The 16,763-nt window shown below is 39.8% G+C and overlaps 1 protein-coding gene across 1 annotated transcript in view; it reads left to right on the forward strand.

The window, feature by feature from the left end:
• The window catches only part of OGDH (oxoglutarate dehydrogenase), a 93,241-nt gene that overhangs the window by 25,533 nt on the left and 50,945 nt on the right, over positions 1-16,763 (forward strand). The window lies entirely within an intron of this gene.

The following is a 16,763-nucleotide window of genomic DNA, read 5'->3' on the forward strand; positions in this document are numbered from 1 at the left end:
GTTTCTTGGATAAACGTGCAGTAAGGAAGCACTCTGGAAGCCTTTCTTGCTTGGTGTGGCTATTCCTGGAACTTTTTCTCCACTGGCATACGCTTTGAGAACCCACACAATACGGCATCTAAGTAGGTGGTATAAAAAAATTACCTTGAAAAACTAATGGAGTGAGTTTGACAGAACTGCACAAGTCTAGCATAAGCTATTCCAAACCTAGGCAGTTTGCCTTTCTTTTTCATGTTCATAAAACATTTCTGTTAGTTTCTGCCATTCCAGGTATAAAAGGGAGGAAATAGATTAGTGGGGTACTGGTAATTAAGTCAATAAACATTTATTAAGTGCTTACTATGAGCCAGGCACTGTACTAACCACTGGGGATACAAATGAGAAAAAGTCCCTGCCTTCAACGAGCTTACTATCAGGGTGGGGAAGATAATACACAAAAAAGCAGCCGAAAAGGGGGGAAGGACCTAGATGGGGAGTCTAACCAAGCAGAACAACTGATAGAAGTTGAACAATTGACTGGAAATTCTGAGGCCTCTATAAAGGGAGGCTTTGGGAGGAGTTTTTTTGCTCTGCCCTCCAATCAGAGGGGAGAGACAACTGAGGGTGCTAAGAAAATACTGAGGTACCATAGCGAAACAGTCTCCATGGTGATGAGATTTTTGGTGATGAGCTTATCCTGGGGGAAGCATAATATTTGTGAAGTCCAAACCAAACAAAGCAGCTGATGGGGAAATTGAAGGCACAAGTTTCCCAATACAGGGAGAAGATGCTGATTTGCACTAATGTGTGCGTTGAAAGGAAGGCTGACCTATCTCTGAGTATGATTTAAAAGCAGCTAGTTGGTGCATTGGGTAGAGAGCCAGACCTGGAGTCAGGAAATTCCATTCTGACCTCAGATAACTTACTGGCTGTGTGACCCTGGGCAAATCACTTAATCCCTGTTTGCCTCAGTTTCCTTATTTGTAAAATGGGGATAATAATAGGACACACTTCCCAAGGTTGCTGTGATGATCAAATTAGATGATATTCATAAAAGGCTTAGCACATAATAAATGCTATATAAATGCTAACTTCTTAAAATATCCTCCAAGTATGCCCTATAGGCTTGTATTATAATCCAGTCTTGTGTCAAAGTTCAGTGACTTGTTCTCAGCAGGAAAAATCAATAGGTATTTGCAAAGTAGCAGGGTTTTTTAATCCCCTGTTTGTGTTGTGCTACTTGATTTTGGAAGCCTGTAGTAAATAAAGGTACTTTGCACCTCCCACTGAGTACTTTTAATTGCTTTTTCATAAATGTGTGATTTATGAACTTCATTAGGAATAGTTTTAGATTAGAGGCTTTTTTCTAAAATAGGAAATGTGGTTCTTTTATGTGGGGTTTCCCTTAATTACAACTCTTACTGCATTTTTGAAGCTGTGCCTTGGCAGTCTTCATCTTTGGGAAGGGAAAAATGTTAAAAGAATTTCTGTTTTTCATCAATAAAATGTGTGTGCAGGTACTTACCCTGTCCTCAGCACTGTGGGGAATGAATACCTTTGAAGAACTTACAGTGTGGTTAAAGAGGTAAACTTAACATATATTAAGAAAAGTAGCAAACCGTGGGACAATAAAAAATTAAGCACTAGATTGTACGTTATAGGATAGCTATAAGTTATAGAACAGAGAGCACTGACTGGTGGAGGAGGCTAAGGCAGCGCCACAGAGGAGGTGGACTTTAAGCTAGAGCAAAGATGAACAGAATTTGAATGGGTCAAGAAGAAGTGGGAGGAAGGAGAGAATTGAGGGCAAGGGCTTTGGGAATGAATGGGTCATGTTTGTGGGTCAGTTAGGATATTTGACTAGAGAATAGTACTTGTGGGGAAAATTATGGGAAATAAATTGAAAAGATGAAACCATATTGTGGAGAGCCTTGTAAGACAAGTAGAGGTATTTAAATTTGATTTGGAAGGAAATAAGGGAACTACAGAAAGTTTCTGATGAAGAGAATTAAATGAGGAAGAAGTATGGATTGGAAGAAAAAGAAACTGGAGTCAGTACCCAGCTAGAAGGCTAGTACAGTAATATAAGCATAGGGAGTAAATTGGCCACTAAAATGATGACTAGAAAATATATCCAAAAGATTTTACTTAATGACTTGAAATTTTCCATTCTAGGTGACTAGGGTGTCATAGGCAGAGAGAGACTTGACATATGTATCTCAAACATGATACTGATTTAATACTTTTTTAAAAATCTGGAACATTTTGATTTCCTGAAATTCTCTAAAATCTTCATCTTTGTAATTAAAACCAACTTTTGATTATCCATGATAGGGAATAAAAGCATATTGATGTAAATGTGCAAGGTATTAGTTGCATGGGTGTGTGTGTGTGTATTAAAGACAAAGATGAAGAGACAGACAGAAATAGACAACAGGTCCGGCTTAATGAGTAGTTTTAGTAGCACCATCTTTGAGGAAAGAGACCACAATAATTTAATTATATGAACCTCATATTAACCACTTGTTTCAACCTCCTCACTTTCTAAGACCTGCTGACAACTAAATTCTTTGATGATAAAGTATTTATCAGACACCAGCACTGGAAAGAAAATATGGCCTTTGTCCTTGAGCTTAGAGTCTAATGGAGGAGATCAAAATGTACAGATGTGAAATAATTAGAGAACCATGTGGTATTTTCAAGCACATGAATGTTATAGGAAATGGGAAATGCTTACTGAGGTATAACTTGTCCTAGGCCTTAAGTGAATTTTGGCCAGAGAGTGCAAAACCATAGAGAAGAAACATGATGAAATGTTTGGGGGGACAGTGAGGAGGCCTGAGTGCAGTGAAATGCCCATGTTGGGAATTGGTGGGAAATAAAATTGGCTGGAGGGAGTAGGGTTGGGACTGATGATAGAGGGCCTAAAAGCCAAATATAAGACATTGAGTTGGGGCTCTTGAGCATGACAAAAATGGAGCATAAGGGAGATTAATAAGGCAAAAATGTGAAGGATGAAATAGAATAACACAGAGTCCAGTCTTGAGGAAGTCCAGCTAGGGAACTGTTTGAGTTATCTAAGTGTGAGGCGATGTGAAACTAGTATTGAGAATATGGAATCAGAAGAGAATCCCAGAGAGAAGGGCTGTTGGGGTCAACTATGGGGTTTCATATTGGACATAAGTTTGGAGAGGGATTCAGGCCACACCAGGGACAGAGAGGACACCAGAGATGACTGTTGAAGTCTTAAGAGTGGACTGACTCAGAGAGTGAGCTCATAAAAGTGCAGAGGGTCATGAACAGAGGAGACAACTTAGGTGACACCAGCAGTTTGGGAAGAGTTAATAAAAGAAGAACAGGCAGAGGAGGGTAGTTAGAAATGTTGGAGAACCACCAAAAAACTGCAGTTGTCAGAGAAGGAAGGGGTAAGAGTTTCAAGGAATGCTCAGTGATATACAGAGAATGCAGAGGACAGCTGAGTAAAGACCATTAGATCTGTCTCGGAGGTGATGACTGTTTACTAGTCAGACACTTTTGGGGAGAGGGAAAGGGGGAGACCAGATTGCAGGCTATCAAGAGGAGAATAGAGCCAGTAGAGTCTGGGTACAGAACACGTGTTCAAGGATTTTGTCGGGGAAAGGAGCAGAGAGAGTGGTGCAGTGGAGAGATTGCTGGGTAGTTAAGACACCTGCGTGTGAAACCCCCTCTGAGCATTACTGGCTATATAACCGTGGGTGTGTCACTTGACCTTTCTGAGTCTCAGTTGCCTCATCTATAGGAGGTGGATAATAATAGCACCTATTTCTCAAAGTTGTTGCGAATATCAAGCGAAATAATAACATAAACCACTTTACAAACTTTAAAGTACTATATAAATGTTCCCTGTTGTTACTCTAGGGCCAAATAAAATTGTATTTTATTTATTTTGTTTTAAAGATAATGGGAGAACTGAGCATATTTGAATGTAGAAGAAAAGAAGTCTATGAAGGAGAGATTGAGGATGCCCATAGAGGGGGAAGAAATAATTGTGGGATCAAGGTTCTTCAGCAAGTGGGAAAGAATGATCCCAAGAATAGGTGGAAGGGTCTCTTTAACATCCTCTTGTGAAGGGGTTCATAAATATCTAAAATAGTGAGAAACAAGGCAACAAGTGGAAGGAAGAGAACCAGGGGGCCTGTCCCTCTAAACTGATCCTGAGTAAAAATTGTTTTTTCTTCCAGGTATTTGTTTGGTTTGGTTTGGGCAGGGTTTGTTCTGGAACTATGAATTCATCCGTATAGGGAATTCCTAGTGAGGAAACTTGCTTTACCAGTGTAGAGCTACAGCTGATTTTCACCCTAGAGAGTTGCCTGGGTTCTGAGAGGTGGTGACTTGCCAAAGGTTACCCAGCCACAGGTATGTCACACTGGCATAGGTCTTCCTGACTGAGTCCAGCCCTCTAATTACTGTGCTGCAAACCCTTTGGATCTTTCTGGACACCACATCATCTTTTAAGTTTGTATTTTAGGTGGTAAAAATTTAATTGTTTTCTTTAGCACATGTGGGAGTATGAAAATAGAATATATAGGAAGGAATTGATATAATTCAGCATAGGATAGGGCCTGTGGACAAGTATGGGGAAGGGAACGAGCATTTATTAAGAACCTACTCTGTGCCAAGCACTTTATAGATATTAACTCATCTGATCCTCACACCCCACTTTACAATTGAGGAAATTGAGGCAGAGAGCCCCAAAACACTGCATGTCATTGCTGATTTGGGGTTGAAATACTAGGTAATGAAATTGACACTTAAGAGAAGTCCTGAAAGAATAATTCTGAATTAAACATATCATATAGGAATTTCTTTTTTTTTTATGAAGGGGGAATGCAGGGCAATTGGGGTTAAATGACTTGCCCAAGGTCACACAGCTAGTAAGTGTATGAAGTGTGTGAGTCTGGATTTGAACTCAGGTCCTCCTGACTCCAGGGCCATCATATATGAATTTTTTGATGTTTTTTTTTTCTCTTTCACTTTGGAGGATGGAGGAGATAGAAGTTATATTTCTCTAATTCTAGAATGATAGCTCTTAACTTTTAACATTAAATTGGGTATCAGTAATAACCACTCACGTATCTGTGATTGAAACACTTTCAGGTTTACAAAGCAGTTTATTCACAACAACCATAGGAGGTGGGTAATGTAGTATAATTAACATTCCCATTATATAGGTGAGGAATGGGCTCAGAGAGGTTGATTTGTCCTTAGTAACACCACAGCTAGTAAGTCTTGTGGTTCCAAGTTCAATTTTGCAACCCTAAAAAAAATCCAGATAGGCAATACCCATTTAAAGAAACAGAGCAGATGAAATTAACATGTGTCAGTGATTTTTCACAATAACTTTTTAACCTTTAAACCAAATGTTCATAATCTTTTTATTTAAAAAAAAAAAAGTTCATGGACCCCAAGTAAAGAACTACTGCCTTAGGCTTTTTATCAGATACCAACCTTTCACTACAAACCTTATTCCCCAGAAAGCAAGAATAGCTTTAGTTACCCAGACAGATCTAATATGTCTTAGTTTTGCCGCTGATAGGCAGCATTGCTCTTCTGTGGTTGGGAGGAGTTCATCTTAAAAGGTGACTACCCTTCTTACCTGACCCTTCACCAAAATATGCCTCTTCATCAGCTCTATGTGTGATCAGGAGATTGAAGATTTTGATCCATACTTTATAGACCCACAGGTCCAGAGGTTAGGAATGAATTTAATTCAGCAAACATTAAGTACCTACTCTGTGCGGAGAAGAGAGGCAGCCTAATTATGACTAATAGAAGGTAGGCCTCTTTGGTAAGTCAGTCAACTCATTTCCCCAGGCAACTTTTAAAAGACCATAAATTTCAGAGAGTTTCTATACTAGGAGTCATTCAACAGGCATTTATTAATCACCTAGGTACTGGCACTGTGCTAATGTGCTGATTAATGAATCGTAGTTCCAAATCTTTGATTTGTGTTGCCCCCACCACCCCAAAAAATGTGCAACGCTCACTACTAGGCATTGGTGATACAAAGACAAAAAATAAGATAATTCTTGCCCCTGAGAAATTTAGTGTTTTTCCAGTAACCAATGTTTCAGAGAGTGCTTAAAAAAAAACCCACCAATTAATTGTCATAGGATCATAGATTTAGAGCTGGAAGGGACCTTAGAAACCATGGAATCCATTCTCACTGTAGATGGAAAAACCAAAGCATAGAGATTAAGTGACTTGTCCAGGATCACGCAACTGGTATCTAGGATCTAAGGTTAGATTTGAAATCAGATCTTCCTGACTTTAAGCTCAGCACTATGTCCCCTACAAGTGTAGCATTGTATAATTCCCGCTGAAGTCACTCAGCCGTGGTGTAGAACAAATTTTTTGTCGCAGGACTCATACTCTTAGAGGTTAAAGGAACTCCGCCCCCCCAAGAGCAATGGTTTATATAGGTCATTTTTGTCATTTAACATATTAGAAATTAAAATATCTTAGTATTACTCTGAAATTATAAAAGGAGCAGCTAGATGATGCAGTAGATAGAATACAACACCTGGAGTCAGGAAGATCTGAATTCAAATCCAGCCTCAGACACTTACTAGTCAAGAGACCCTGGGCAAATCACTTAACTCTGTTTGCCCTATTTTTTTTTTAATCTGGAAAAGAAAATGGCAAACCACTCCAATATGTTTGCTAAGAAAACCCCAAATGGGGTCATGAAGAGTTGAACGTGACTGAAACGACTGAACAACATTGTTATGAAAATAATTTTGACTTCTGGAAAGGGTCTCAGGGATCCCCAGGAGTCCTCAGACCACACTTTGAGAACCACTAGAGTAGAACGAGACACTACCCTACCCACCTGAAAGGGGTGGAGGCATGGGGAGGAGGATTAGATAGCCTCTTGGTTTCCTTTTCAATTAAATCCATAATTCCAAGACTAGGTAAAATGAATGTGGGGGGCAGGATGGAACTCAGTAGATGGAATTACACAGAACCCTATACTTTTCATTGCTTCTGTTAAAAGGACAGTTTGAAGAATTCATTCTGGGTGTTGACCACTAATCTTTATGCAGTTGTAATAGTCCTAATTAAAACTGGATAATGTACTAGAGCTACCTTTGGTCTAAAGCAAAGTCCCTGAGGTTTGCTATCTCTGTTTCTGAAGTCAGCACCTTTCAGAGGGTGGAGCTGGGGCAGCTTATTTTTATCTAGTATGTACTTTTATCTAGTATGACGTTTCACTTTTATCAGTATGAGAAGGTGAGTAACTCTTCAGTTTGTTTTTCAGGTACTTTTCCTGCTGGACTTTTGAAATATGGACTAGATCATGCCATTGTAATTAAGGAGGACTTTATCTTTTTTCCCATAAACTTTGTTTTACTTAAAAATGTCTTGAATTTCTTCCTAGTGACCTAAGGCAGATTTCTCATGTTGTTAGTTTTTTATACCACCACAGAATTATCATTGTAACAAATATTTAACACTAAAGCACACATCTGTCCTTTGGGGACTTGAAGGAAATGTACTTTTGCCTATTGGAATATTGTAATGAGGCAGTAGGCATTTATTAAGGGCCTACTATGTGCCAGGAGCTAGAAAATTTGAGAAGGATTAATGCTGTAACTTGGAAGGAGATGGCTAAATAGTATGCCTTAGGCGTCAGTCAGAAAATGAAGGGCTATCTCTTATTTTGGAATAGTAGATATGAAACCTACCTGGAGCTAAGGGATAATCTCTGTTCCCTCTTTCTAGCCCAGTGGACCTAATAAATTTTATCATCCTGGTGTTTTTCCTAGTCTTGGAGGAAAACTGACAGGCAGGGGCAGAATCAGGCCTCTTTCAGAATTACATTGCTTCTCTTCCATTGGGTAGAAATAGCTACCCAAGGGAACCAAAGATTCCCAGGGAACCATATTCTCTTAGCAACTTGAATCATCCCTACGTTCCCTGGACTTGAGATCACTTTCCAGTTTGGCACAATTAACACGAATCAGCCATTCCTGTGGTTTTGAGAAACTGCTGTTCAAGTTTCTGTGATTAATTTGTTCACTTTGGTTTCCTGTGGAGTGGCTTAAAAACAATCATCATCAATATCTGAGTCTTGTCAGATATACAAGAATATATTAGAATGAGTCCACTTATACCTTGCACTGTTCTAGGAGCTGCATAGACCTAGTTCCTGTTACCAGGAGCTTACAGTTTTAGGCAAACACTGTGGCATATAGGGCCAATAATTAAAACTTTTCTATGTAGCAGCTTAGTTAAGTGACTTATGTTCTTCGCTGGTCAGGGGTAAAATCACATATCCTTCTTTCTGTTCTTTTGACTTATTGTTTTGACTCTATTTTGCTTTGTATCCTCAGCACCTAACACTTGGTCTGTTACACAATAGGGACTTGATGTTTGTTGATTGATTGAACAATGCAATACAAAAAATCTTGATATATAGTCCAGCTGAGAAATCAAGCAAATAGCTGGACTAGTCCATCTTGCTAAGGAAGAAAAGTTGAGATTCTTAGCACCACTCTTATCTCTAACCAATATCTTTAGGGGTAAGAAGAGGCATAAATGCATATTTGGAGTAGAGATAGGACAGTGATGGGAGAATTTTAATTTCTAGGCTGGATGGGGACAGAGAGAAATGCTAATTAGCCCTTCTCCAAATCCTGAAGGATTTGTCGAAGGGGGTTGTTGGTCAGATTTTAGGAACTACTTTTAAATCATGAGAGAATTATGACTTTGTAGGCAGAGGCTAGTGTGGTAGCACTGGGGTGGAAGTTACTGTCAGCCAGTGCTACTTTGTACAAGAACTCTCCTGTAGGGCAGGAGTAGGGTGAGTGGACTCAGCCTTGGAATGCTGAGCTAAGTAGAGGGGAACAGGCTGCAATAAAGATGAGGGATATCATCCCATCTCTGTTCCACAAGTGTTTGGGGCAGCTGTGGGGTCATTTTCTACCATCCTTCACCAAAAGATAGATCAGTTGTTTATTGTTTGTGGTGAATTTTATGATCTGGGCACCTGGAAGAAAGACTCTTTTCAACTCTGTCGATGTAAGAGGTAGGGACAAAATATATGGGTGTCCTTGAACGTCACGATTGATGTGACAAAACCGTGCTGTGTCAGCCAGTGAGTAATTCGGCAGATAAGTGAGTCAGTCACTCTTCTGTGGAAGAAAACTAGAGCCAGTCAGTTCTATTCCCTGTTCTTGGTGATCTTTGTCTGCTCTATGGGCCCCAGAACCTGCAGTATACTCTGAGTCCCTCTTAGGTTGTGCAGGGAGCTAATTAATAAACTGTTAAATAGTCACTTAATGTACTTCTTAACTGAAAGCTAGTTTGGAAAACTGGAAAAATCAGATTACATAAAGTTTTGGAAATTAGCCCATGAAACTGTTTATACTCAAAAACCTCAGTTTTACTTGAGTTTTGAAATAGCTTGTGAAAACAAGTGAAAACAAGCTCTGGCCTTGGCGCCACGTTCATGAGGCTGACAATGGGAAGAATTTAACTAAGTTGAACTATTGTGAAACCTAACTGTGATATTTGACCCTACCCAAAAGGGACATCTTGTTTGTAAGGAACTGTTGACTATGGGGCCATTTCAGAGAGTGTCTGGAGCTGCAGTCACCTTGACAGAGGAATAAATGAGGAGTGATGGGCTAGATTAGCCAGAAGTGGAAATTTATTAGGCTGATCCTAAGGACTTATGGTTTTGTAGCATTTTATAGTGTGTATGATGCGTTTCTCACAGCAGCCTTATGGGGTAGATAAAAGTAGGTATTATTTTATCTGTATTTTTTGGAGATGAGAATATTGAGTATGAGAGAAAAGTTGTGAGTTGCTCATGGTAATACAACTAGTAAGTACCAGAGCTGAGATGTAACCCAAGACTTTTGATTAAAACATGCTGGTTTTGGAGTCTTGGGTTTAATCCCAACTTCTTGCTCCTTGTGTCACCTTGGACAAATCATTTCACCTCAAGTTTCCTCATCTGTAAAATGAGGTGATTGGATTGTAGCTCTCTAAGGTTCCTTCTCGCCCCAGTTCTATGATCCTGTTCTTGCTCTAGGATCATACAGCAAGTAAATATGCTCTAGAGATACCTCACTTCTATGATCCTCAGTTTCCTCAAATGTAAAATGAAAGGTTGAGACTGGACAATCTCTTAGGCAGGGGTTTTTAACCTGGGTTCAAGAATGGTTTTTAAGATGTTTTGGTAATCGTATTTACATATAATTGGTTTCTTTTGCGTTTTATTTTATGCATTTAAAAACTTTCTGAGAAAAGGTCCCTGGGCTTTAGTAGATTGCCAGAAGAGGTCCATGACACAAAAGAGTTAAGAAGCCTTGCCCCAGAGACTCCTGCTCTATAGGACCTTCAGTTTCTAACCTTCAGAATGTAATTTCGGGTCAGGATGAAAATATAGCTTTTCTATGTCATTCGTCTTTACCTGCAGTGCAGAGATCCAAAATGAGCCAGGGTGCTCAGAGAATAAAACATGAAAGCCAGATTTTCTTGTTTTGTTTTTGTTTTTTCATTTAGGTTCTGTTGAGCTGTATAAATTGAGTAAGGAAAAGGGAGTGGGAAGGCAGAGCAGATTTAAAGGAAAAGGCAGCATCCATCCTTGGTGAAGCTGCAGTGCACTATGTAAAGCTGTATTTCCAGGATATAAGCCTTTCCCTTCTAGGAGGTTCCTAGCAGCCTGAAGATACTGGTATAAACCAGTTTTTTCTGACAGCCTCCTGCAGGAGCAAAACTTTCGTCATTTCATTTGTGCTCAGCCAATTGAAAAGCACCTGGGGTTCCATCCAGAGTACAAAGGAAGGTCAGAGAGAAGAAGCCTGATCACAGGGATTGGGCCTGTCTCCCTTTAAGGAGGAGGTAGGACTCTTCTGCAAGAGGCTGCTTGCTCCTGCTGTGGATATAAATCTGTTGTTCTCTAAAACCCATGGTACCTCCTTAGGAGTTTAAAGAAATAAGGTGCTTGTCCCAGCCTCTGAGACAGAAGTTTCCTCGTACAGCTCACTAGACAGAAACCCAGAGAATGAGTGTCTGTCTCATGAGCTTGAGCTAGAATCAGCCTTCTGGGTCATATATAGGGTTATAGATATAGAGCTGGAAGGCCTTAGAGGCTGTGAAGGCCAACCCCCTCATTTTACAGAAAAGGAAAGTGAGGCCTGAAAAGTTTACCTTCCTCCTTAGGGTTTACAGGCTCAAAGGCACAACCTTTTAGCCTGGGGATAATATTGATGAAGAGTTCCTTTCCTTGTGAGAAGGAAAGTGATAGCTATCAGAGCCTTCTAAAACGCACAACTGGGTTCTCACCCTCTGGTAAGGGTAAGACAGGGTAAGGATAAGTGTATCAAATTTGTTGTTAACAGTTCTCTATTTGACTTATGGATACTAATGGAGCAGCTCCTCTTTTTTATGCATTTAGTCAGATATTGTCTATTACACTCAAGGTGCTGAGATATGGGTGACTGAAATGACAGTCCTTCCCCTCAAGGAGCCTTACTGAAGTGGATACAACCTAAAGTAAATTTAGGTTAGAAAGCACTAACAATTGGGGGATGAGAGTGGAGTAGAACAGGGAATCTAGGAAGGCTTCGTGGAGGAGATAGCCTCTGAAATGAGCTGTGACAGAAAATAATTCTCAGAACTGCTAGCAACAGTTGGACTGTGTTAGCACAACACCCTTGTGCTGGTTTCTCAAATGCTGGGGGAAGTCCTAAAGCTAGCCCAGTAGATGTCACTTCAGACATGATAAAGTCTTCCAGTGTGAATTAAAGCTTTCGCTTAAAGTGAGCTCTTTCCATGCATGTCTGCTTTCAAACAGCTCTCTTGGATCAAGGCAAAGGAGTTTAATTCAGTAGTGTTTGTTAAGCATCTGCTTTGTGAGTAATGTTAGAAGTGCAAAATCAGAGAAGTCTGTCTGCCTTTAGGAAGCTTCCATTTTCCTGGGGAGAAAGAGCCCATACACAGAAAAGCAAATTCATAGTAGTTAGGAATGAGATGGTGTGGGGAAAACACTAAGAATTTGGTGAGGGGCAGGAAAGGTCCCCAGTTTGGTATGGAACAGAGGCCTTTTTCTTGACTAATGGTGATGCCAGCTAGCGGATGAGCCTATATGATTCTGGATATTCATTCTTCAGGGACAAAGACAAGGAAGAAAGGTCATGTTATTTGGGTAAAAAATGTTTGGTTAATCAGGTACATATATGCCAAATATTTTTTGAGAGATTGAGAAAAAATGGGAACATAGATTTATGGTTGGAAAGGGACCTTCAAAGTTAAGTAGTCTACCACCAATATTTTACAGATGAAGAAATGGAGGTTCCTAGTAGTTTAAATGACTTACTGAAGATCACCTAAGGGCTAACTTGCAAAGGTGACATTTTAAACCAGGTCCTCTGCCTCCAAGTCATCATTCTTGCCACTAGGGTTGTACTGCCTGAAGTTAGAAGAGAATTTAGTGAGTTGTAGGAATGGTTTGCCATTCCTTTGTATAACATGGAGCATATCTCCTCTTACCTTTATTATTCCCTTTCATTCATCTATGGTCTGGCTAAACTGACCTTGTTACTCCTCATACATGATGTTCTATCTGCTGCCTCTCTGTGCCTTTACAGGGGCTACCCCATGCCTGAGATTCACTCCCTTATCCTCACTGTCCACCTCTTCACTAAATTGCTAGGTTATGCTAGTATCCTGGTGGCCGGCGTGACTTAAGGGCCTGGGCTTTTATGTCCCCACTGGCAGACTTGGCAGCAACCTGGAGATGTAGTCCTGAGATTTAAGGGGGTGGAGGGAGATACAAGTAGCATCTCAGCAGGTGAAATAGCACCTCGAAGAATACTCATTTTTCCTCCAGCCTTCTCAGTACTCAGACTCATTTAGGGGTTTTCTGCCCTCCCTGACAGGCCATCCAAGGCAGGTCCCTCAAAATGTATATACAGACAGAACATCTGAGGTATGAGGGTAGACTTGGGTAGCAAATGAGCAGAACCAACCCAGTCGCCCAGCGCCTTAGGGACGGCTAAACTCCTCATCTCTCAGATTTAGTTTAGGGCCCTATATTTGTAGAAATATTTACCATAAACATTTTTTGATACAGTGCTTTAAAGTTTGTAAGGCTGTTTACATACATTACCCCAATCGAGCCTCTGTACCTTAGGTACTATGGGTATTATTGACTATTATATAGATGATGAAATTGAGGCTCAAAGAGGGTGACTTTCCCGTGATCACAAAGCCAGTAATATCAGAGGTGAAATTTGAACCCAGTTCTTCCTGTCTCCAGAGTAAGTACTCTCACCATGGTACAACACTGCCTTGTTTGTACATAGCTTTCTAAGTTACTAAGTGTTGCTTGTGGGTCATGGTTTTGCCATCCTGTCCTAGATACATTATACATTAACATGCAGAAGCCTGACCCCATTCTGACAGCCTTATTGCATATACATTCCCTCTCTCCCTACCAAAAAAAAAAAAAACTTCCTCTAAAAGAGTATTCAGGCAATGAAGGACATGTTTCTGTTCACACTGAAGGTTAGATTTGGAAATTAACAAAGATTTGGGGATCAGAGAGAGCTCCTGTTTACTGTTGCTGTTTTTCTCACTTGGCAGTCATTCCCTCACCTTGGTAAGGATTAAATGAGCAGCCAAACTAATGGAAGCTTTCATCTTCCTGTGTAGAGCACATTTGCTTTCCTCTCTGCCTTAGATGTCTATGTGCAGAATGAAAGTGTGTTGAAAATCACTGATGGCATAATGTATGTAAAGCACTTTATAGCCTTTAAAGGGTTATGTTGTCACTATTCCACTGTTTCCATAATAGCTAAGAATTTTGTATTTGTAGAGAATTTGGCTATATTCTACATTTCTTCTATCCATTCTAGAAATCATAACTCATTTTTACCACAGAATACTGAATAAGTGGCTGACCCAATAAGGAGCGACCTGTACCAAAGGGTAGTGAAGATTGCTGAGAATACGTAGAATTGTAGATTTAGAGATGGATGGGATAGAGATCATCTAATCCAGCCACTTATTTTATAGATAAGAAAACTAGAGGATGACAGAAAGTAGATGATTTGCTGAAGGTCACAAAGATAGTAAATGACAGAGGCAGAATTTTTGAAGCCAGACCCTCTGATTCAAAATTTAGTGCTCTTTTTTCTGTACCATTTTAGAATAAAAATGATTGAATGGAGGAGAGAATTATGCAAGTAAAAACAATGATTCTGATTTTAGAATATATTTGTAGTCATGTAATTAATGTATCAGAATATCTAATTTTGTAATGGAGTGGCTAGAGAGAGCTGGCCTTAGAGTCAGGAAGACTCAGGTCCCATCTCTGACCTATCTGTGTTAGGCAAGCCATTTAAATTCTCTGTGGCCTGAGCAGCTCAGTCACTGAAAAGGGGCTCATCTCCATTGACAGGGAAAGTTGATTTTGCTTCACTAACATTAACTTTGTAAACTGAATTTCAGAAAAAGAAGTATGGTAAGTAAGCCCTCTTTGCTGTCTTTGTAAGGTTTCCTTGATAGAGGGAAACACTTGTCAGCTAAGAGCCATTGTCCTGTAGAGACTAGCTCTTTGGGCAAATTGTGTCCTCATTGGCCTGGACAGGTATGTTTCCTTATCTGTAAAATGGAAGAGGTACAGATACATTTCTCTCTAGGCCTCCCCACAGCTGAAAAGTTCTTTGATTTTAATTCAACATGGAGATGGCCAAAAAACTGAATAGAAACTCAATTATTGAGCCAATATCAAGAAATAACTGAAGTCAATATTGTGTAGATTAGTTTTGTTGAACTTTTTCCCCGTTTTTATCTTCTTTTACAAGGAATGGCTCCTTGGATAGGGGAAGATAGAGAGACATATTTGGAAATCAAAATGGTATAAAAAAAACAGATTCATTAATTTTTATAAAGTATATTCGAAAGTTGTCGCCTTGGGGATGGCACCACCTTTTCATTTCTTAGGTATGTCTCCTAATTTCAGATATCAAATTCCTCCTTTGGGACTGTCATTAATGTAATTAAAGATTAGGTTAAAGTTTAAGAGCCCACGTCTGACCTCTTTGCTATCTGTGACTCAATGTTTCACATAGTTTTGGAATGTTGGTTTTCTTCTTCACATTCATATACAAGTTGGACTCCTACAGGCTTCTCTTTTTTCTTTCATCTCATTCTTGGTAATTTCCTCTCTTCCACAAGAAGGTCATTTTTCTAATACATCGTTTGGAGCCAGAGAACCTTGAACTTAAGTCTCAGCTGTGCCAGCACCTGTGTAACCCTCTGTAATCATTTAGTCACTCTGGACTTCAGTTTCCTCATCTATTAAATGAAAGAGTTGGACCATATAACCTTCAGGTTATAACTCTATGATTCTATGATTGGCTGTTCAGTTATTGTAACACACCATTCAATTGTAAAATCATGACATAATGAGGAATTGTTAATTGGTAGCCTACTTCACCACTCTTCTAAAGACTTGTGAGTCATGGGTTAGTAGACTATAGAGAATACCTAAGAATTGGCCGATTACTACCGGGCAAGAAAAACTTAGAGCTCAGTAGTCTTCAAAAATTTTCTAGACCTGCTTGAATTTTGTAAATTCCTGGGAAAATGATTCTAGTACTTCTAATGATATTTGTCAAGGTAGGCCTTGGGTAAAGGTTGGACTAGATTCTGAGGTTCCTTCAACTCTGGGATTTGGCGATTTAAAAAAAAACCATGTCAACTTTTTTGGGGTTCATAAGCCTCTATTGCATTTAAAGAACATTTGTTGAGCTTTACTCTGCCCAGCACTGCACTAGGCATTTAGGGAAAAGAAAAGACAATATAAGCAGAGAGGCAAGGATTGAACTTTGAGGAGAGTCACCTATAGGATCGTAAATTGAGATCTGGAAGGGACATTATAGCTCCTTGAGACCAACCCCTCTTATTTTACTGATGAGGAAATTGAGGGCTAGGGAGATGCCCAGGGTCACACAGCTATTGGGAAGAGGGAGGGGAGGGAACCAGCATTTCATTGTGTTCTATGTGCCAGGCTTATTTACACACACATAAGTATATATCTATATATAGTGTGTAAAATTCCATCCTCATAGCCACTCTGGGATGTAAATGGTAGTACTATCTCTGTTTTACAGATGAGGAAACTGAGACAGAGAGGGGGGAAGCGACTTGCTCAGGGTCACACAGCTAGTAAGTATTAGGTAGATTTTAATTTAGGCCTCCTGATTCCAGGCCTAATTTTCTATCTACTGCACCACCCGGCTGCTGATTCAGTTTGAGATTAAAACACTAGGTAATGATCTATAACTCTCAAAGAAGTGCTGAAGAGCAATCCTAGATCATACACACTATATTATAATAATGATAATAATAGCTAGCATTTATATAGTGCCTACCTGGTGCCAGGTGCTGTGCTAAACGCCTTACAATTACGTAGTCCTGGCAACAACCTTTGAAGATCAGTGTTACTATTATCCTCATTTTACCAATGAGGAAGCTGAGGCAAGGGCCCTTGCTCAAGATCACACAGCTAGTAAATGTCTGAGACTTTGAGGCTCAATTTGTATTCGGGTCTTCTTGACTCCAGGCCCAGCACTGCACTGTCTAGCTACCTAAACTAAGTGTAATAATTATTATCATAGGAACTGTCGTTTACATAGAGCCATTTAAGGTTTGCCAAGTGCTGCATGTATATTATCTTCTTTGAGGAAGGACTCAAACCCCTTAATTTGCTAATTCTAAGTCAA

This window comes from Trichosurus vulpecula, chromosome 3 (assembly GCF_011100635.1).
Source record: "Trichosurus vulpecula isolate mTriVul1 chromosome 3, mTriVul1.pri, whole genome shotgun sequence".
Classification (NCBI taxonomy): Eukaryota; Metazoa; Chordata; class Mammalia; order Diprotodontia; family Phalangeridae; genus Trichosurus; species Trichosurus vulpecula.